Source organism: Pteropus medius, unplaced genomic scaffold, assembly GCF_902729225.1.
Source record: "Pteropus medius unplaced genomic scaffold, Ma_sr-lr_union100, whole genome shotgun sequence".
Classification (NCBI taxonomy): domain Eukaryota; kingdom Metazoa; phylum Chordata; class Mammalia; order Chiroptera; family Pteropodidae; genus Pteropus; species Pteropus medius.
In genome coordinates, this window is record NW_024346062.1 from 14,342,116 (window position 1) to 14,365,506 (window position 23,391).

The following is a 23,391-nucleotide window of genomic DNA, read 5'->3' on the forward strand; positions in this document are numbered from 1 at the left end:
TTCCCAGGCCCTCTTGCCTGCTGCTTTCCAGAAAGAATCAACTAATGGGAGGCCCTGATTGAATACTGAAAGACAAGAGGAGGGGAAAAGCAAGAGTGCTTCTTCTTCTTTCCTCCAGGAGAGACTCCGGCAATGGGTGAGTGACTAACTTACACCAGGAAGCATTCTCTCTATGAGGAAACTCCATCTTCTGCCAAGTGGTCTCAGCTTCAGGGGTCCAGTATCATCTTCATCTGGCGGTGGCAGGGGCTTTCTCCAGTTGCTAGTCAACAGATTCCTTGCTGAACCCTGTTTGGCTTCTTATCTCTTTCACCATCTGCATAACAAATTCCTGTATAAAATGACCTCATTTTGAAATATGTAGACTGGTTTCTGTTTTCTGACTGTACTCTGAATGATGTAGTCACTGAATTTTACAGGAGAGAGGCAATCTTTGCTTCTCCTAGCTGAACACTATGTCCGGGTGTTATATTTCCCCTCAGAATTCATGAGGACAGCAGAGGGAAACCTCCAAGACCAAAAGTCTATTGATGTTGCAGTTAGGCCAGCAGATCCTTGCCATTTATGGCTGCTTCTGCTAGCTAGATTTGACCCTCTTCTGAATCTTCCGAACCAATTTAAGAAAACAAAACTGAAAGATCTCTCATCTTTTCTTTGCCAGCCAATCACATCTCTGTCAAAGACTCACCATGGAGCAAGCAGACAATCAAGTGTGCACCTTTTTTCTCAGCTTTTGCCTCATGGACCAAGTACAGGGTAGAACTCTCTTATCTCACCCCAATCTTTCTATGCTTTCTGTTCCTTAAGGACTCCATTCCTAGAGCATTTCCTAAATGTGTTCAATCAACAGTTAAAAATCTTCCTCTGGCACTTGACCTACAGCCTTCACAGATATCATCAGCTTGTGCTATCTGGGACCTGCTGCTCTGGAGCACAAGCTTCTTGCTTTCCTACTTCTTGTATCAGAAATGTGTGTGCTGGAGATAGGAGGCCAGATTTGATGGTGACGAGTCCTCCCACCAATTCCAGCATTTCCTTTGTACATTTTCCATTCTGCTCTAGGACTAATGCCACCTTCTTTAATTCCGTGTTGGAAAGCACAAGGGTTCATAATCCCCATTCCTCCAACATCTTTTGTAGGAAATCTTTTATGGAATCATACCGATAAACCTTCACATTAAAGCATAGTTCCAGATTTCTACTGAAACATTCTACTGAATCATCTGTGTTCTCATATTACAGCCCCACAGAGCATATTTTCAGTGCTTGATCACATCTGTCCCCTTGATGTCGTCTCCATGAGGATACACCAAAGTACACCAGCAGCTCAGGTGGGGTCTGCGCATAACTTATCTGCAGTGGTACAGTGGTCCTGGTTTATTTCCTTTGGGTGGCCAGTTCCTGTACGATTGTTCAACAATGCCACCCCCTCCCATATTTGTAAGGTATAATCGATTACAAGAATGAACCCAAATTTATTCACAGGTGATTACAAACGTGCGAAGAGTTCAGAAGATGGTTCAAATATTCATTTTTCATTCCTACGGGGGTTTCCTTTCAGATCATACAGGATTAGCCACAGATTTACCCTGGAAATTCTTTTCCCCTTTGCACTTTCTGCCCTCTCCTCAGGGCATCTGTGCTTCCCTTGTGATCATGGCCAGCAAGTCCCTGTTTCTAGCCCCCAAAAACAAAGATAAATTTTTAAATCTTTCAGTGTGCAGCACCTGTATAAGATAAACAAAGCTCTCTTTGATAATATTGATCACTTCTCATAATATAACTTCAGTGTCTGCATGTTCTAGAAAATGTACCCTCCCCTTCAAGGGCAAGAATAGGGAAGAAAAAAGAAATCGAAAGTGATAGCAGACACCACCCTGCTACAGAAGAAAATTAACATTGGATTAATTTTACAGTAGTGAAGAAACATGAGTAAAATTAATTTTTAAAAAGTTTTAGGGAAAATAGAATTGGAATAAACAGAGATAGACAAATCTGAAGTATTTCCAAGAACAATCCTTATACTTAAGAGGTCTTTTTTCTTTAGTCTTTCTCTATATAATTGTTGTTTTATAAATAAGTGTTTTTCAAGATAGACAGATAAAGCTAGACAGGCAGACAGACAGATAGATAAACCTGCAGTATACACCCATGCCTGTTGACGATGAAACCGTGTTGGTGAGCAATGCTTCACATCATAGTCACCAATTGTAGAAGAATGATCTATGAGAAAGGAAGCCTCTCCTGACATGGTAAACATGCATTATAGGGAAGAAAAAAAAAACATCTTGTACGTATTCTTTCTACAAAAGCCTTTTTTTTTTTAACATAGAAACTGTTGCAAGGGACATACAAATGCTGTGAACTGAAATGAAAACATCAATACATTGCTTCTGTTCAAAACATCTCTGCCCAGCTCACTGATCTCCCACACTTCTGAATAACATCGTGAACCTTCCAGTTATGTGAAAATAAATAATAAGATTTGTTATTAATAATTTCTTGTATTTTTAGCATGTTGTTTTTTCTCTTTCTATGAGGCAAGAGATAAGTTGACCTGGAATATTTTAACATCCATTCTCATTTCTCAGGCAGAATTGGGAGAGTGCAGAAGTCTTCATGCCAGTAAGTTTCTTGTAGGTGGTTAGAGGTGTCTTGCAATAGCAGGGTGATCGATGTACCCTAAATGATGCAGTTGCTTTGAAATAAAAATATAACTCCCTATCACCCACTATACCAGACAGTTTTTCTTCTTTAGTGAAAATGTTGGGTAACAACCCAACTAAGAAAAATGCATATGATTTAAGTCGGTTGGCTAGAGGTCACGACTTGACCAGTTGCTTGACCATCGCATCTAAGCATACTCAGCTCTAAAAGGCATGCACTTTTACTTCCAATACGCATTTATAATTGGGAAATGCAGCATGATATACTGTCCTCACAGTGAACTTGGGTGTTCCTGCCAAAAATATCCAGCTCTACTCTGTAGAATCACAAAAGAAGAAGCCACAGCAATGACTTTATCTAGCCCCTTGATGATGTGAAGAAAATTAGGAAGCCCAGGGCTGTCCTGATTTTAACACTAATGTCATGTGCCAGGAAGCCCCTCAGTCCTGGGAGAGTTGGTCATCCTAAGATTAGTCTAGATTTGGATCTTCTGATTATTGACTCAGTGATGTTTATCCCACGCATCTTTGTTTTTACTAAGATTCTAGTCATTCTACCATTAAAGACAACTTGCAAATAAGTTTAAGAGCTAATGCTAATTGTATATTCCTTCTATATTTAAAAGACAGAATAAAAATTTTAGTTTTGGTTTTCTCATACATTTCTCAGAGTCTTATTCCCATGTGAGACATGCCTAAATATTATTTCACTTTATTCTCTTTCCAGTCTCTCCTTTCTTTTTATTCCTGGAAAGATGTAGATTTGTGTTGTTATGCATGAATTAGGCTGATAAATCAGTAGACATTTCAAATAAACAAACAAAATGAATTTGAGAGGTTATAAGTGTTTGCAAGTGTCACCGTGGAGACCAGAAAACGGATTGTCACCATGGAGACTTGCATAAACACTGCCTGTAATGATTTTTGAGTAAAATCAGATATAGAGGAGATTTGGAAGGATATATAAATGGAGCTGGCAATTAGTATGGCTAGAGTGAGTTGTATAGCTACGGGATGTTAAATCAAGTTGACAGTCTGTGCTCACCATTGCTCCATCAGTGAGCAAGAAAAATCTTCAGGGAAAACCCCAAAATTTAGAAGATGAGAAGGGTATGTTTCATCAGCTACTAAAATACTACAGAATTGGAGGTGATTTTCATCTACTCTTTCACTCCTTTGTTCACACTAGTTATCTGTCACTGTCATTATGGCAAGTTCTGTAGGGTTATGATATGGTGACAATGACAGCTAGTCTTTATTAAGTCTTCATCACATTGCAGGGACTGTGATGAACCCTTTATTATCTCTCGAGTCTGAACAAGGAAATACAAATATCATCATCATTTTACCATTAGAGAAACTGAGGCACAAAGAAGTTAAGTATTTTACCCAAGGTCACACGGCTAGAAAATGGCGAAGCCAGGATTCATATCAGGCAATCCGGCAGCAGAGCACATGTTTTTAAATACTATTCTCTAATGAGAAGATGAAGTCCTTGTTTTTGAGGTGCTTCAAATCTAAATAAGGAAATAAAGATAGAATTGAAGAATAACACTAGGGCGACAATATGTATTTCTAGTACCTATACACAATTAAGCTAGTATTTAATTATAGGGTAATATCTACAAGAATCTTGTTTCTTTACTGCTTTCTCCTCTACAGATATTATATCATTGGGATTCTGAGTTGCAAATAACAGAATCCACATTAGCTAGCTAAAAGAGAAAAGATATATATTAAAGGGTATAAGTTTGATCATGGGATAGGAGGATCAGAGAGTCATAACTAAAAGCTATGGATCTCAAATTATACCCCAGTCCTATTTCAGTGTACACTCATGCATCTGTCAATAGACATTAAATCAAATTTACCTTAAACTGTACATTTAAGCTGTCAGGTAGATTTTCTCAAGGGTTGGAATCAGTTGAAATAACACTGGTTTTTCTCTGTAACCTCTAATTCTTCACAGAACACCTGTGGACAGCATCCCATGGCCAAGCTCTTCTAATTGTTACAAAGCTCTGGAGAAGGGATTCCTAGTGATCTCAGGAAGCTTTGTATTGGGCCAACCAACCATCTTGAGAAGCTTTGTTCAACAGCAAGGATCAATGGACGTTATTATAGTCTTAAAGGATGGCTATGAGTATCAATAATCTTGGATAAACTTTTTTGATTTAAATCTTATCGAAGATTACTTGGATATTTGGATATTAAATTAGAAACTATGGGGGTTGTTTGGATATTAAATTAGAAACTATGGGGGTAGTGCTCGGCCCCAAGCAGACATGCTGTAACTGGTAGTTCTGAACATGAGCAGAATTCGGGGCTAGGCTTGTATAAGTCAGATTAGTAGTAGCTAGTTTGTTTTTAACCCTTTGGATACTATCAGTTATGTAAAGATATTGGTTCCCATTTCTCATTGATTGAGAGTTTATAACCAAATTTGGAACCCGACTTTATCTAGGATTTTATGGCTTGATTTTTAATATACTGAACACTTAGCTTCATCTTACTTTCTAATCCTTTCTTTCTCTTTCTCTCTTTTTAAAGTTTTTTATTTGTATCTTATTTCACTGGGTTATGTGCATCTTTTTGTACTTAAATTCATTTTTGTGAAAAAGTGGCAAAACCATTTGGCCACCCCTATGATACCCCAAACACTGATATTGGAGGAGGAATAGATTATTGTATTGCTTGTGCCATCCAGATTGAGAGTGACAAGACAGCCTATTCATAATTTAATTCATGCTTCATTTTCACTGTTGTTTATAGATTTTCTTCCCCAATTCTGAAAAGGTAGCTAAACCTTTTGTTCCCATGGACAGGCTCTTATGTTATGGAGCCAAAAGCAGAAATTACTAAGTACTTTGCAGGTAAAACCAGCCTCCAGTAAGACAACCCTTTGTTTTCAAGGCATAAGTTCATGAAAGCAATTGTGGCAAAACATCTGAAAGAAAAAGTGAGTTCCAAAGTTTGGAGAAAGCAGAATTGGATCAATTTGAGGAGCAGAGAGGTGTTAAAGCTTCTTTGAGGCTGAGGGAGTCAGGACTGGGGCCACCTGACAGGCACTGGGAACCAGCAGCACGCTCATTCAGAGCATTCATAGCACTCTGGGGCGCAGACACGTCCCACATGAGAATGGCCACGTGTTGTAGCTCAGGCAGCGGCATGTGGGCCCTGAAGCACCTCCCAACCTCGGAAAAGTTTCTTATGCCCAAGCCGCCCATTTCTCAGAGAGCATGACCAAGATGAACCCGTCAGTAGGGTGCCCTTCCTCTGTAGTTTGCACTTACAAGCCAACTGAGACTATAATTTAATCTTAGAGAAGTGGAGGCAGCTCCCGCAAATGAAACCAAGGATGAATTTCCCACCACCCCAAGCAGATATAAGCTTGGGGAGAATCTTTTTATTTTCCAACATAGTGTTTTTTAAACCCATATGTTGTTCAGTTAATATTTATTCCTGCTACAAAAGATAGAGCTGGAAGTAAAACTCAGGCCTCCTGGGTATTAACCTTGCAGTATTATTGTGTAGATTTGCTGTCTCTGAGGGCCGAGGAGAGAATTAAGTGAAATAGTATTGATCACTGAAGTGTGATTCATCCTACTTTCTCATCTTGCTTCCTTCGCTCATTATTTGTTCTGTTTTCCCACATTAATTTAATCCTACACGGTCACTGTTTAGGCTAGAAACTCCTTGAGGACAGACACTTGGTCTTTTCTGTGACATGGACCACAGGTGTGTTATGCTGCTCACACAGCCTGTTGTTTCATCGACCTTTCATCAGATTATCATGGCTGCTGATATTCATGAGCCAGGATGTTTCTGTTTCAGCTGGACCACTCAGGAACAGATCCTTGGAGGAGCTCTTCCCCTGGCAGAGTTGTGGGTAGTGGTGGGATACTCACCATAGTTCTTTCATTGAATCTGGGGTTTGTTATATATTTAAATGCCAGAAACAAGTCTCAAAGGGAAACTCAAGGTGTTATAACCAGTGATACTGATGATTTAGTAGATAGTGTTCTTTTTTCTGAACTTCAGATGAAAGCAGTGGGTTATGAGGAACCATTCTTCAGCTGAGTCATAAAGACAAGTTCCTGCCCTCTTGCAGTTAAAAATTCATGAAGTATTTTCAAAAGGCTGTTGAGAATCAGGCTTGATTACGTTCTTTTCTTTTCCTTACTTAAATATTATTTATATGATTATGCTTTTGGAAGCCTTCACTTTTGCTAGTAAATTGTTAATCTGATGTTTCTAGTTAATCAAGAACAAATGTTGGGCCTTGTTACCTCTTAGTTAAGCTAAAGAAAAATATAAGCATTACAGGGAACCAAGCAATAAAATGAAATATAAATGTCAGTTAGTTTTACTGTGCTTTGCTACAAAGATTGGCAAGCTTTGAAAAATGGCGTGCCAAGGCTATCTTCCCAAGGTTTATAAACCAAACCATTAATATGAGGCTGGAGACAATTGTCACCTATTGCTTTACTGCTCTATGATAGTTCTTTCAAGTAGAGGGAACTTGGGTTCCCAGGGAAAAGGAGAGAGAGTGACAATTGATCCCTGACAATGAAAACAGATCTGTGTCTCATAAATGGCCCACATGCCATATTTTGCTAGTGTCTGCTTTAGTACTTCATGAGTCGGTTTCAAAAAGCAAGTTTTGCAGCTGATGTATTCTCCAAGATGTCATTGCTTTTGCTATTAGACACATAAAAAAGACATCAGAACATTACTCTCTGTGGTGGCCATGTTATTTGAAGAAAGGCAAGGCCCTTGAAGAACTTGCTTTTTCAGAATTGTTGATATCATGTAACTTGCTTCCCTCTTGTAGTTAAAAATTCAGGAAGCATTTTCAAAATGCTCTTAAGACACAACTCTAGATCTCCCTTCCCCAAATTGCGCAGCTCCTTTACCCTGACCTTAGAGAGTCTAACTTGTATGGAATCCCATGGAGATTCTAACTTTGTCCCTGCCCTCTAAGCTCAGGGAGAAGTTCAGTAAATCCCTTTGATCTATTTTGTGTGCAGTGCTAACTCTTCCAGGAGGAGGAAGCTTCATAGCAAGCTCCCAGGGGGCAAAAGGCAAATGTCAGGACTCTCCAGAAAATTTCGAATTGTTATCCACAGTAATAATAATAGTAAGAGCAATAAGGTGATGATGATGATAATGCCGCACCCCTTCTGAATCCTCTCTTGAAAAGCAAGGATGTATCTTTCCCAGAAACCCCCAGCAATCATCTCAAGTCTCTTTGGTTCAATGAGTTTATTAGATCACAGTCTCACCTTAGGACCAATAACCATGGCCAGGAGCTGGGACTATGATTATTAGTTTAGGCCTGAGCCAGAGGTTCCACGTCTAGAGCCAGAGGGATATCAAGCCAGAGTTTCACCCAAAGTACAAAGATCTTGTAGAGGTGAATATGCAAACCCAAACAAGAATGGGGTCATTTCTAAAAAGAGGATGGATTACGGGAAGATAGGCACAATGTCCATAGTAACCAACGACATTTATTTAGCACTCACTTTATATTTTTACAGTTCTAAGAACTTTTTAACTTAATCCTCACACAAAAAAAAAATCTGCAGAGAGGTTCCAATTTTATGCACACTTTCAGATGAGAACATTTAAATCAGAGAGGCTAAGTAACTTGGTAAAGTCAAACAGGCAGGAAGTACCAGAGCTGGTATTCAATCTGGGTGGTCTGACTTCAAAGCTCAAACTTATTCAGTCTCCTCATAAGGAAGCATTTCTAGGTTTAGCCAGAGCATACTGAGGGAGGTAGGTGTCATCCTGAGCTTAGGAGACCAGAAGCTGTAGAGCCAGACTCAGTTAATTAGCACGACTTCCTCTCTACCTGTGATTCTATCAATAGTCACCTCTCCAGGCAACCCTTTCCACAGTGGGCCCCTCCTGCTTTCCTTTTTACCTACCCTTAGAGCAGAGGAAGGTCTTACAAGGTGAATACAATTTCCTGTGAACAACACCCCCACAGGATAGAAGCAGCCTGCAGGAGACTAGTGCAAATGCTTCAAGTATCTTACAGGATGAGAGGACAGAACAGATACTCTCCCTTAGTTAGTTTCCCTTGGATGTGATAATAGAAGTTCTTATCACTACATGGAAATAGCTCTTATTACTACACCAAATATGTACTTTAATTGAAAAAAAGGCACAATATTAATTTCTAAGAATTTTTCCATTAAAACTAAGAATCATAGAATATATGATAATGTTTTCTTAGGACAGCTAATAGCATTTACAAGGTTAGCCCAAGTGATTATTTCTAGTACGAAGAGATAATGTGGAAGGCTCTTGTGATAATGACTAGACTGGGCAAAATATCCCATCTATAGTCATCAATAATATCTTATTCTGTCAGTTTTCAGTGTAGTTCTCAGCATAATCAGTTTTGTATTTTTGTTTCTTTCTCAAAGAAGTGAGTGTTGGAGATCAAACCAAGAATCTGTAGCAGGACAATTGATATATACTTGATGAATACAGCTCCTCCTGACAGTGAGATCCTCTAGATTCATCTGATCTATTTCATGATTTTTTATTTGGCAGGTTTAAAGGAGTGAAATATAGAGAGCTGTTGGGGTTTAGCAGGAAAGTCTTGCATCTTTATTGTTCCTGTGTTCTCAGGTGGTATCATAATTCATAGTTCATTCTGAACTGAACATTCGTGACCCTTATCAAATAAACCATATTAATTTCATAAAGTTGGGCCAAGTAAGGACAAAAGGAAAAGATTGAGAGAAAATTTACTTGGAGTTATAAGCCTATAGATGGTTAACGTGTCTTTCAGGAAGTTATACATGCCAGTTAAAAGATACTCATCTTGTTTTCTGGACTAAACCGTGTTCATAAGTATTACAGTCATATGTTTTAATTTTCAGGTTTTAATTAAGTTTTAAAAATTAAACAAGCAATAAGATAAGCTGGTACAGTATTTTTGAGGTCCTTTAAAGCAGTTTTCAGATAATTACAAATAAGGAAACTTTTTGAGATTTCAGTATTCATTTTAAACTCTATCTTACACATATTTGTTAAGTTTCTCCTATTTATCAAGCACTCTGTTAATACCAGAAAAGCAGTGATAAATATGACAGCACAGTCCCTATCTGCAGTATGCCTCACCACCTAATAAGAGTCAAAAAATAAACATAGTAATTTCAAATTTGAGAAATTCTATGATGATTGATAATAGAGTGCCAAGAGACAGAAAAAACAATGTGGGAAGAAGAGAGTAACTTATGTAGGGTAATTACAGAAGGCTTCTCTGAGGAGGCACCTAAGGATTAGGAGAAACTAGCCAGGCAGATAGAGAAGAAAACAGTATCCCAGAAAAAGGAAATAGGGTGTGAAAAGGCCCTGCAGAGGGAAGAATCCCTTAACTGACATAGGGGCACCAAGTAGGGGAAAGAAGTTAGAGAGGGGGGATTCTGGAAACCAACATTTGAAGTGCCTGTGGAACATTAGAGATTACGAGTAAGCAATTGGATAAAGGAAACAGAGTCCTGGAGTGAGGTCAGGGAGGGAAATACAAAGCAGGGAGCTATCAGCAGGTAGAGAAACATTTAAAAATAATCCTGTGGATAAGATTATCTAGGAAGAAAGTGCAGAGAAAAGAGAAACACTAACATTGAGTTGGCAGGAAAGAAGAAAGAGCCATTAAGAGTCAACCCAGAAGGAAGAAAAGTAGGAGAATGAATATCATGGCAGCCAAAAGAAGACGGAGAGTTGCCAGCTAAAAAAGGTAGAATGGACACATATCTTTCTATACCAAGATGCTTGTAAATGATAACAAATACATTTTTTAAAAAGATATAAATAAACCTACAACAACAAAGACACTAAAAAAAGCCACTAGTGGCTTTATTTCAGTGATTTCACTGATTTCTGAAATATTAAACAGGTGGAGGAGTGACTGAATATAACAGAAGAAGCCACAGCTCAGGGAACACATAGGGGAAGAGGGCGAAGGGGAGACTCGATCTGCCCTGCAGAATCTTGAAGAAGCCCAGGATGTGCCAGTTATGACGGAGAATAGAAATGAGACTACGGCTGATCACAAAGTAAATGATTGGAAAGAAGTATACATAACTGTCAATATCCTACCACACTTAACCTGGCATTCTGAATCCTGGCAAAAAAAAAAAAAAGTCTCTATAGAAATTGAAGGCCTATGCTCTCCAGCTTCTAGAAATTACCTAGTATAAATAATGTCTGCCTTCTTAACAAGCACTTTAATATAAAATCTGTAAGCTGACAAAGCCTGCCCCAATCCCCAGAGCTTCCAATTAATGTTTTATTGCCTCATTCTTGAATATGAATAGACAAAGATCACTAGATTTTTTTAAAGAAAGTCATCTCTAGCATGAAAGAAGGAGATCAAGATGAATCAATAACTAAAAATGACACTGGAGGAAGTGAGAATTTAATGCATGGGATAGAAAAAACTTGACTTTAAATCAGTGAGATTTAAAGAAATATTGCATCGTAACACAAGAAAAAGTTGCTGTAAAAAAAGAAACAATCAAAACATAGGAAAGATGTGTTAATATGACTGCCAAAAATAACAAATTCTTTAGAAAGTTCACAAATCAAAATGGAAAAATTTCTCAGAAAGTAGAAAAGTCAGATAGAAAATATTATTAAATATAAAATTACAAATGTATAATTTTTATACACTTCGGGTATTCCAAAAACTGACCAATGGAAGTTCCAGAGAGAGAAAACAAATGATAGAGAATAATTATCAAAGAAATAATGCAAATATATTTTAGACAACTGAAACACATGACTACAGATTTAAAAGGTCTCATGAAGGCTTATTACGATGAATGAAAAAAAAAAAAAGACCCACACATAGGCACATGTCATTGAAATTTAGAAACACCAAGGATATAAACATATCTGAAATGGGGTTGGAAAAGAAACAACTTATAAAGAAACAAGAATCACCTTCTTATAAGACTTTGCAATAGCGGCACCAAGTGCTAGCAGATAACGAAGCAATGTGAAGTTTTGAGGGAAGAGGATTTTCAAACTATAATTCTATGTTAGCTAACCATCATATGTGAAGATAGAATGAAGACACTTTAAACATGTAAGGACTCAGAAAATTTACCTCCTGTATAACTATCTTTGTGTTGTAATAAAACCAGCAAGTAAACAACAAAAAGATGACATGAGATCCAGAACACAGCCCTCACCCACAGCTAGGAAGTGAACTCTCAGAGTTATAACAGAGAGAGAGGAAGGTAGAGGGTCCTCAGAGAAAAGTCTCCAGGACCAGTCTAGATCAATGGTTCTCAGATTGGGCTCCACAGATCCCTGACGAACATGGAGACCTTTGCAGGCAGTCTGTGAGATCAAAACTCTTATAATAATACTAAGACACCATATGCCTTTTTCTTGTCTTTGGCATTTGTACTGATTGTGCATAAGCAATGAGTGGTAAAAATTAATGACGCTTCAGCGTAAATCATTGTGATGGCACTAATCAGTACTAGCAGGCTCTGAATTCTCTGTCCTACACTCTGGTAAAAAACAAAATGCCACTTTTCTTTTAAGAATGTCATCAATGAAACAGTAACAATTATTGTTATTAATTGTTACCCTTGACTACATGTCTTTTCAATATTTTGTGTATCAAGACAAGTGTGCTTAATCCTCTGTCCACTCCAGTATGAGGGTGATCTTGGGGATAAGCACTTGTGCAACTGTTTGAGTTCTGAGCTGAATTAGATGCTTTTGCCACGGAACACCATTTTTACTTCACTGAACAGCTGATAGGCAAACTATGGTTCTGCAAACTTGGAGTTTGGGCATACATTTTCTAAAATGAATGAAATGAGCCTGTTGCTTCCAAGAAAAAAACTGAAAGTATATATTACCACTGATAAAATACAAACTTTCAAGCAGAAATGAGAATTTTGGAAAACTTGTATCCACTACCATGAACTTGACAGATTTCCCATACTTAAAGATTTTCCTGATGAGATCAATGGTGATATTAACCAATATTATCTCTTGATATTGTAAAATAAAATGTGTCCATGTTTGGAAGATCTGCATAACTCAGAATCAACATTTTCTAAATAGCCACTGCATGATGTTATAATATCATACTTTAGCAAAAGAGCTCTTCAAAGTAAGAGATACATCAATAGATTTTAATGTAACAGAGTGTGAAGATTCCAATGATATGATGTCAGATTCTACACTATAATTAATCTATAAGAAATTGCTATTTGTCCTGTTTTGGTGACACATAAAAAAATATTCACAATAGTAATTACTACCTCTTCAGTGAACAATATTTACGATATTATAAATATGAACAATATTTAATGTAAGCACTTTGTTGATTTTCAATTTTTAGAATCAACTTTTCAGACAAATTATTGTTACAGAACAGATGGTAAATAGTGTCAACGTTGTCAATTCAATAGAGCAAGTGCAGAAGGCAGAAAGTGGGGTGAAGACCTGGGAAGAAGAGGTAAAGAATAGGGCGGGAGCACTAATTCCCGCTCTTTACAAAAAGTCAAAAGATGTTACCTATAGTTGATGGAATAAGAATTTGAAAGTGTTGACTTTTACTAACTGTTATAAGGAAAGATCAGTTAACAAAGCAAGTATAAGTCAATGAGAGAAAGGGGAAGTGAGAAATGGAAATTATGCACAGGAACTAAATCCTCATTTATTATCACAGAAGCAAATAGATAATGTCAAAAAATCAAAAAATTGAAAATCATTTTTTAAGAATATGGAGCTAACTATCAGAGAAACAGCTTATAAAAATTATATATTATTGCTCCTGGGGAGCAGGACAAAGCATGGGACATAATGACATGAATTAGATAAATATAGGATACTTCTTTAAATTTGAAGTTTGGATAAACAGAGAATACTTTTTTAGTGTACGTGTGCCCATGCAATATTGAGGACACACTTATACTAAAAAAAAAAAGTATTTATTGTTCATCTGAAATTCAAATTTAACTGGGTATACTATATTTTTATTTGTTACATTGGACAACTAAATGGACAGTGTTTTGTTTTATGATGGCATTTTTGTATGTTTACATATTTTAACCATATGTTAAATACATTTAAGATTTAAAAAAAAAAAAAAAGGAGCAAGAGGAGGTAGGCCAACAGTATCCGATGCCAGCGAGAGACTGAATAGGTGTGGTTATGGAAGTGTCTATTGGATTTGGCCACATGGAGAGCAATGGTGTCTTTGAAAGAACAGTTTTAGTAGAGTGATGGGGCTGCAAGCCAGACTGTAGTGGATTAACAAGTGAATAAAAAGTGAGGAAGGAGAGGTAACTATAGAAGCGGAAAGGATGAGAGTAAGTCACAGATATGAGATTTAAAGAAAATCCATGGATTACAGGAGTGATTATACACTTTTCTTTCTATATAGCCATCACATAGCTCAAAGAAATCTTTTTTTTTTTTTTGAGCTGTTATATCAGATCTATGCAACATTATGAAGGATATGAAATTCTAATAATAATTTGGGATAATCCCACAAGAATAGCTAAACAAGTAAGAGTCTAACCTTTTGGTGGAGGGCGCTTTGTAATAATATGAACATTCTTTATTTGGAAGAAGTAAGTAAAAATATAATATAGTGATTTGCCACATATTTAAATCAGATATAGGGCTGGGATGGGAATTTACAATCCTATTCTCATTGATAAAATTTACTAAAGAAGTCTAACTCTCATGCAATTTAAATCTACCCAGTGCTCAAATTGAGCGCATAATATATGTAAGATCTTAGAGAGATACAACTATGACTATTATTAAAAATAATAATTATTTTTAATTCTCTTCCTTGGAAGAGAAGCTTTCAATATAGTAGCATGATGAGTCAAACTTCCCCTGACTACTGACTGACCTACTGGCTTCATGTCAGATTGAAGCCTACCCTTGCTGAGCTCTGTTCCATACACCCTTAACCTGACCCAGTCACTATGCTTCACTTCCCTCAAAGCTCCTCTCAGAACTGGATTTGAACTGGCTTCTTTACCAAAAGACATAAAACCAACCTGCCTCAATTCAGCAGATTTTATAAAAATGCCCGAACACATTTTTCTCTAATCGAAACTGGCCCCATTTAAGCTTTCCAAGTACTCTCTGTTCCTCTTCAATTGGGTTATGATTTTAAAAAGCCAACTAATTTGTATCGCTGGAGTCACATATGTGTATGATGAGCCATTGATATCTTTGAGATGAAAACTTATTAAAATACTTTAGTTGTTATGTTTCTGTGAGCAACACAGGAAGAGGAAAAAAATTCCCTATCTTTTCAACTCTCATGGCAAATGACTCATCATTTCCTCTCTGAAGTGGTTAACCTCATCTTGTTCCTCTTTCTTCTATGTTGCCTATAGACTCTGCCATCTCAGAAGCATCAGGAAAATGAAAGAGTAATGGCAAAAGATGGACGACTTTCTCTTCCTTTGTTTTGGAGGTGCTGCTTCCAGGAGTAATCGGTTTGTCCCTGAGCCCTTTGAGCCACGCTTCTTTCTCTCTGAGGCCAGTCTCAGCACCCTTCTTCTATCAAAACTATAGATGTCTAATTTATATGTGTGCTAATGTTTTTGAGAGGAGGAGGAAATGATATGGCACATCATGCAGCAAAAGCTTTCTTTATGTCTACACTGACCATCTCAGCTCTTCCCCTAAAATATCTTCCAACAGCGGCTTTTACTCTTCCAGCCCCAACTCCCACTTGACCTCTCTCTTCTAAGACTCTCTCAGATCTCCCCCTCAGCTCTCTAAAAACTCTATTCAGATCATATAACCGATACACAAGGCAAACACTGATTAAGCAACAGTCCACAAAAGAAAAATGCTTCATTAGACAAACCAGGGTTACCTGGTGTCCTTCAAACCTTCCAGTGAGTAGCTTCCTTTCAACTGCAGAGATTATCAATAACAGCATCGGGTTCTAGGCATGGACTTTTTGAAGGGATATAATTATCAGTAAATTTGAACCATTTAGGAAAGTAGGTCAGTAAATGATCATTTTTACAGAGATGAAACTGTATAAGGATATATGGATGTTATCCTTATATCATGACTATTTACAGAAGGAGAATTCCTCTTTTTCTATATTCATCTGTTAGAAAAGAAAATGATTGGAAGTCTTTTAGAAACCTACTTGTTTTGGAAATCATTTAAAATCATGTTGATTAATAATAACAAACACTGGGCTAGCAAAGTAAATGACTGATTACCTACAAAGCATTGGAAAATATTATTAAACTTTGGAACGTCTCTTAATTTATGACTTGATAATACAATTGAAATCAGTAGGAAAACTAGAAGATGTTCAAATAGCTAGAAAATGACCAACCTCAAACTTAAATTTTTGCAACATTTGTCTTTTAAAATAAAAAAAAAATGTAATATTGAAATACTACATTATTGGTCATGTGTAAGACTTCCCATACCTCACTCAGTTATATGGTCTTCTGGTCAGAAATAGAATGACATTTGGGGTACTGTTGTTGTTTCATACTATTGGTTACAAATAACAGGTTACTGCACTCTGACAGTTTGGGTCTTTCAAAAATTTTTTAGGAAGTAAAGATTTTTAAAAATCAATATTAAGTGACTCATAGAGGCACTATTTTTAATGGTTCTACTGCTGTCATGTTATCCTAAGAGGATAACATGACATATTAGGTCAATATGGTGCCACCACATCATTCTGAATTTTATATGAAAAAGACCACAGAATTTCCTTATAATGGTCCTGCTGTGATGATCCCATCAACCGCTAACATTTTGAGTTAAAGTATATGCAGACTTTGTTCTCTCTTATTTGTATATTCTCATAAAATATGTATGAAAGCAATTATAGCAAATGTCAAAATATCACCCTTTTTTGAAATTTGGCAGGACTGACTCATGGTGTTCAAAACTGAGTAACATATTGAATGGCTAAGAAAACCAGCAAAACTTTAGAGTCACAGTCTTAGGATAACAAGCTTAGGCCTGTTTGAATGGACAGTTCAATCTTTATATAATGCCAACTATTTGAAAATACAAAAGTGGGGTGTGACAGCTTATATTCTGTTATTAGGTTCTTAAATGTCTAAATTTATATGTATTATTGACTAATTGACCCCTTTATCTTTGTGAAGTGATACTTTTATCCTGAGTAGTATTCTTTGCTCTGAAATCTACCTTAATATTAATATAGCCATTCCAGCTTTCTTTTGATTAGTGTTAACATATCATTTTCCATCCTTTTAGTTTTAACCTATTACATCTTTGAGTTAAAAATTTGGTCTTCCTTTTTTATATAATCTGACGATCTCTGCCTTTAATTGGTGTATTTACACCATTTACATTTAATGTTAATACTGATATCTTTGAGTTTAAATTTACCACCTAGTTTTCTATTGTGACCCATCTGTTCTGTGGTTGTTCTTCTTCTCCTACCTTATCATGGATTAATTGCATATTTTTATGGTTTAATTTTATCTTTTTTTTGACTTATTACATATAACTCTTGGTTTTTATTTTAATGGTTGTTTTAGGACTTATAGTATACATCATCACAGTGTCTCTTTAAATATGTATGGATTAAAAAATCTTAACAGCAGTTCATTCCCATTTCTCCCCTCCTGGCCTTTACTGTTGTTGGCGTACAACTTGTACATATATTATAAGCTCTGCAATACATTGCTGTTGTTGTTTTAATTTCAAATAGTCAATTGTTTTTTTCAAAAGATTTAAATAATAAGAAAACTTTCTACCCACATGGTTACCATTTCCAGTGCTTTTCATTCCTTTGTGTAGATCTGAATTTTCTTCTAGTATCATTGTCCTGCCTGAAGGACATTCTTTAACACTTCTTGTACTATACGTCATCTGTTGATGGATTCTTTCAGGTTTTATAAGTCTAAAAATGTATTCATTTCTCCTCTTTTTCTCCTAGTAATTTTTTAAATTAATAGACTTTCTTTTTATAAATTTTGGGGACAAAGAGCACAGAGGTAAAGTGCCATTTTTATCACATCATATCAAGAGTATATACTTTCAAGGTGATTTATCACTAATGACATTGTCCTGGATCACCTGACTGAAGTGGTGTCTGTCAGGTTTCTCCACTGTAAGGTGACTCTCCCCACCACTCCACCTTTCCATACAGTACTCTTTGGAAGGAAGTCATGATGCACAGGGCACACCTAAGGACTAGGGACTTAATGTTCTATCTCCTTTAAGATAGAGTATCTACATGATTTATTTGGAATTCTACGTGAGAGATTTGTCTCTTCTCCTTCATTTATTTATTCAGTCATTTATTTATATCAATATGAGCTCGTGAATATCTATTTTATATTTTGTATTATAACCCAGTACTACTCTATTTTTTTGGTGTGTGTATGCTTTAATTTTTCCAGCCTTGGCTATAAGAAGCTCTTTCAGTTGCTCCTGTGTCCCTTTAATATGCGTCAATATGTTTGTTTATTTGTTTTTGAGCAATTCCTTATTTCTGGCACTACTAACTGCCAAGCTACTCCAGGCACATCTTGTATATTTCCTGTCCCAGTCCTAGAAACAGTCACTTCTCCAAGGAGCCTTGTTTCCTTCTATTGGAGAATGACATTAGAAACCAAGATCTGGGTGGTAGCTCATGCTAATGAGGCATCATTTTGTTTAAAACTTCTCAGTTGACGGAGCAAAGAAATATGTATATATACTAACATGTGTATATACACATATCTATACATATTTCTATAAGTAATCATCTGTATCTATATTAAACTAAATATGAGTTCTTACTAATGTCTCCTAATCTATTTATTACCATGTGGATCATTCTAGCCTTGTGCCCTTGCTGATCTGTATATTTTACTCCAACAGTGAATAACCCAGATCCCACCATCTGCCATCCATTTACTCAATTTTTAATTCCAGTATACACATATAGCTATATCAAAATTATTAATCCACACCTCCATGGAAAATAATTTTATCAATCAGTCAGTACTTACATGCAATTCTTTTTATATTTAGTCATTAAAACTTCATTCACTTCCAAAGTTACTTAGGTCAGCACCTTTTCTTTCAACCCTTTGAGGTTATTTCATACATGTGTAATATACTTAGATTCTCTTGTCACAGTCTGCATTCTTTCCTGGAATCCTCTGACCGACTAAATTATTTTTTTCATGTGTATAGATTAAGGTTTGCTTTTTGTGTTGTAAAATTCTATAGGTTTTAAGGAACATATAATATCATTTATTCACCATTACAGCATCACAAAGGGCAGCTGTACTGCCCAAAAATCCCCTGTGTTTCAACTATTTATCTTTCTTCCTCCAAACCCCTGGCAACTAATGATTTTTTTTTTTTACTGTCTGTATAGTTTTGCCTTTTCCAGAATGTCATATAATTGGAATCATACAGTATATAACAATTTCAGAATGATTTCTTTTATGTAGCCATATTATTTGTGGTTCTTCCATGTCTTTTCATGGCCTGACAGATGATTTCTGAATTATCTTGCTGAATACTATTCTATTATATAGATGTACCATAGTTTATCCATTCTTCTTTTGAAGGCCATCTTTACTTTCAGTTTGGAGCAGTTATAAATACATATGCTATAAACATTCATGTGTAGACATGCTTTAAACTCAACTGTGTAAATACTCAGGAGTGTGATTGTTGGATAATTTGTTCACTTTTTTTAAAGAAACTGTCAAACTGCCTTCTACACTGGGCTGTATTTTATATTCCATTCAGCAATGAATGAGAGTTCTTATTGCTTTACACTGTCACCAGTATTTGATATTATCAGCTTTTGGATTTTAACCATTCTAATAGGTGTGTAGTAATATTTAATGACTTTTCAAACTTGCAACTCTCTAATGACAAATGACATTGAGTATCCTTCCATATGTTTACTCACCAACTGTATATCATGTATCTGTATATCACACATTCCAGTGTTAGCCAGGTCAGCCCTAGTAAGAGGAAGTCCATATTTTTAAGCTCATGCATAGCCTCTATGCATGCCACCATGCCACATATCTCATAGGCCAAGTGAGCAAGTACTGAAATGGCTGAGGAAAGAGGCTGACTGCAGAGGATGTCATTTTCTTCATCTGCTTCTTAAGAGCTTCCTCTGAAGTGAATGCTCTTTGTTAACTATTTACTTAGGACACAAATATTTTCTGTTTATGCCCATTCACTACCTTTAGTACAGCCATATATCTCTTCCCCAGACTTCGCTATCACCAATCTCCCAATCTTTTTCCTTCCAAGTTGCTGACAATCCAGCCAAACAGTTAGCCACTCCCTATGACTACATCCATTTTTCTGGCCATCTCTAACAACTGACAAAGTAGACAACTAAATATATCATTTATAGTTCTGTTCATGACTACTGATTTTCTTCACTATCCTACAAGATTACTTCTGAGAGTGACTGTAGTATTGCAGCTGTCTACTTTCAGTACAGACTCATCTGTAAACCAGGAAAATTTTTTCTTCCTAAGATAGTTGGTTATTAGGAACATTCCAGATTACTAAAGTCATGAATTGAGAGAGAGGAGATGATGCAACAGTAGCCATTGTTAAAGGTTTCTGAGCCACTTGTTTAGCTAACTTGGATGTTCCCAAGCTTGGTCTCTCATATTCCATTTCCACTTGATATATTGCCTCTGTGCACATTCAACCTTATGACTAGGTGTGTCGAAAACATCCAGTTCATGGTGGGAAGCTCAGGCCACATGGTCACCTCATCTCCCATGGTCAGGGATTCAATTTCATTTAGTCGAAAGCCAGAAGCTATTTCTCAGAATGGAAATAGTTATTTGATAAAATTTACTCCAAAAACCTAGAGGTCTTCACTGTGGTTTTCCTACTAGTTCTTGCCAGAAGATCCATATTGCATCTCTATTTGCCACATACATTATGAGTATTAGTGGATCTGCTGGATCATATGGCTCAGGTGGCAGAACAGAATGACTTCTCTTACTCTGATCCCTTCTTGAAACTGGAAGCCTTATATGTGACTCTAGATGGATCAAAGCAGCATACTCAATATGGCATATAGTGCCTCCAAAATCCAAAAAGGCCCATCAAGCATCAACCCTCTTTTTTTGTGGCAGAAGTAGAAGGTGCAGCAATTTATCTTTCATCTCGAAGTAAATATCTTAATACTTCCAAGACCAGTGAGCTCTCAGAAACTTCACTAAAGTAGTAGGCTCCTAAATTGTTGTGGGGTTCATCTCCCACTCTCTAGTTCTCATATGTCTTCCTAAGTCATCTCAAGTTTTTGCTATTTTCTGCTTATCAGACTTGATTTATATAGTGTTGCCAATGTAGTGGAACAGTGTGTTTCGTAGAATGTCAGAATAATCAAGATCTCTACAGACCATAGTATAGCAAGGAACAGGAGAACTGACATAGCTCCAAGGGAAGGCTATGAAAGTGAACCATGCCAAACCCAGTAAAAACAAGCTGTTCCAGGTAGTCCTTGAAAATTTCTATGGAGTAGAAGTCATTTGCCAAGTTAAAGTTGGAAACCAAATTCCAGGGACCATATTGATTTGATATAGGGAAGACATTACATCCGAGACAGCAATTACAATTGGAGTCACTCCCTGATCAAGTTTATGAGAATCCATAGTCATTGTCCTAAATCCATCTGATGTCTGCACAAGCAAAACAGGTGAGTCAAAGGAGATTATTGTAGTCTCTGCCTTACTTCCTTCATGTCTTTGATGGTATTAATCTTGGCAGTTTCACTGTGGATGCCATATTGTTTTTGGTTTACTCTCTTGGAAGGAAGTAGAAGAAAGTTCCAGGGTCTGAGATACATGTGGGGATTCTACCAGCTGCTATGTCTATTCCAATTATACATTCAAGAACTGGAGAAATAAACACGAGGTGAGTCTTTGGACCAATTTGGTCCACTGTTAGTCACTTAAGACTCTACCTGTTACATGTAACCATAGCCTCCACTTTGACTGATGGTCACAATGGCATTTGGGGAGCCCAGGAATTAGTCATTTCAGTGCCAATATGTAATAATCCCCCAAAGATCTAGGTATTTCCTTTCATCCAATGTATAATCACTCTATATCCTTGGGGAAGGCTTGGGGAAAGATTTACATTATGCACTTCCAATCCTCAACCAGACAAGACACCTGGACTCTCCTTCAATCAAGGGATTTGGGGTTTATGAATTGACTTAAATGTGGAAACTGACTGAGAAGCTATGATTCTCCACTATGGCTATTCGTGAGGTTTTTGACAACTAAAGCTAAAGTTGTCAATACTCTAGTGGATATTCCATTTAGGGTACTAGAGACACTGTGACCAATTAGCTATCACCAAAGATCTGGAAGGACAAGACATTCTGTTTACAGTACTTCCCTGTTGTCCTTTATGGTAGATGCACCTCTCTTGTCTTTGAGAGTTAAATGCTGCCACTGGCCTCTGCTACTCTGGGTTCTCACTACCCCCATTGAAATTAAGGAACCCAATTCAGTGGCTGTATTCCCTATGATCACACCCTGCCACAAAGGCCATAGAGTTTTCAAGGATGCAAGTACCCTTCTCTCTAATTTATTCTCAATTCTTCAGTCAAGGGAGTACCTTCTGAGTAGAATTGCTGGATTTGGCAAAAATAGAACAAAAAAAGATGCCCAGTTAAATATGAACTTCAGATTAATAATAAAAAAAAATAGTATAAATTTAGCAGAAGTATGGCCCCAAGGTTTCCCCAGGTCAGAGCTAGTTCATAGCTGGCAAGCAGAGTCTGATGGGCAGGACAGGGAACTGAGTCAAGACAGGTAAGCAGGAACTCCTCCAATGTAGTATCAGCAGGCTGAAGCTGGTAGACAGGAAACTGAACACAGGAAATCATGCCACCATGACACTGACAGGTTAAGAATGGTGAGCAGAAAGCCACAGACCCAGCCAGGCAAACTTGAAGGTAAGAATCACAGGGAGACCTGCATGCTATTAGCTACCACAGGAGCAAGTCAAGAAAATTACAAGGAACCAGGAAGAAACACTCCCTCCTTCTGCAGTGACTCTCCAGCATCCTCTACTGACAAGAGAGAAACACTTAACAGGTGCCAGCTCCAATATCACTGGGAGGGCAATGAAGGATATAGATTTAGAACTGGCTTTAATAACTGGCTGATACAGAAGATAGTACTTATACAAGTCAATGGAACAGACCAAAAACATCAAAAGAGACATAAATGCATTCTGGCACTTGGCATATGAAAGATTAAGCATTTCAAATAAGTGGGGGAAATGGATTATTCAAAAGTTGGTATTGAAAAAAACAGAAAGGCCACTTGCAAAAATAAATTGAGCCAGATCCTTACTGTACTTCTTATAGTAAAATTCCAGGTAGATCACAATTTAAATGTTTAAAAAGTTAAAATATAAAAATCCATGGGAATGATATATTTATAAAATATCAGAGTGGAGAAGTCTTCTTGAGTATAACACGAAATTTAGAGGTCATTAACAAAATTTTTCTACACTGAAAAAACTATAGGGCAAAATATTATGAAAGCCAAAAGAAAAAAGACAACTGAGAAAAAATGTTTACAATTTATATCACAAACAAATGAATAAGAAAGAGATGAATAACCTATTAAATTATTTGCAAAATCACATGAACAGATATTTCATAGAAAAAATGATACAAATG

General features: G+C 36.8%; 1 long non-coding RNA gene across 1 annotated transcript in view; it reads right to left on the minus strand.

The window, feature by feature from the left end:
* Nucleotides 1-207: 207 nt before the first annotated feature.
* Nucleotides 208-23,391, minus strand: part of LOC120612564 (uncharacterized) — an 86,560-nt gene continuing 63,376 nt past the window's right edge. The window contains exons 5-6 of the long non-coding RNA XR_005655487.1: nucleotides 4,056-4,183; nucleotides 208-316 (exon numbers count right to left, since the gene is read on the minus strand). This is a non-coding gene — a long non-coding RNA (uncharacterized LOC120612564). The remainder of the gene's footprint in view (nucleotides 317-4,055; nucleotides 4,184-23,391) is intronic.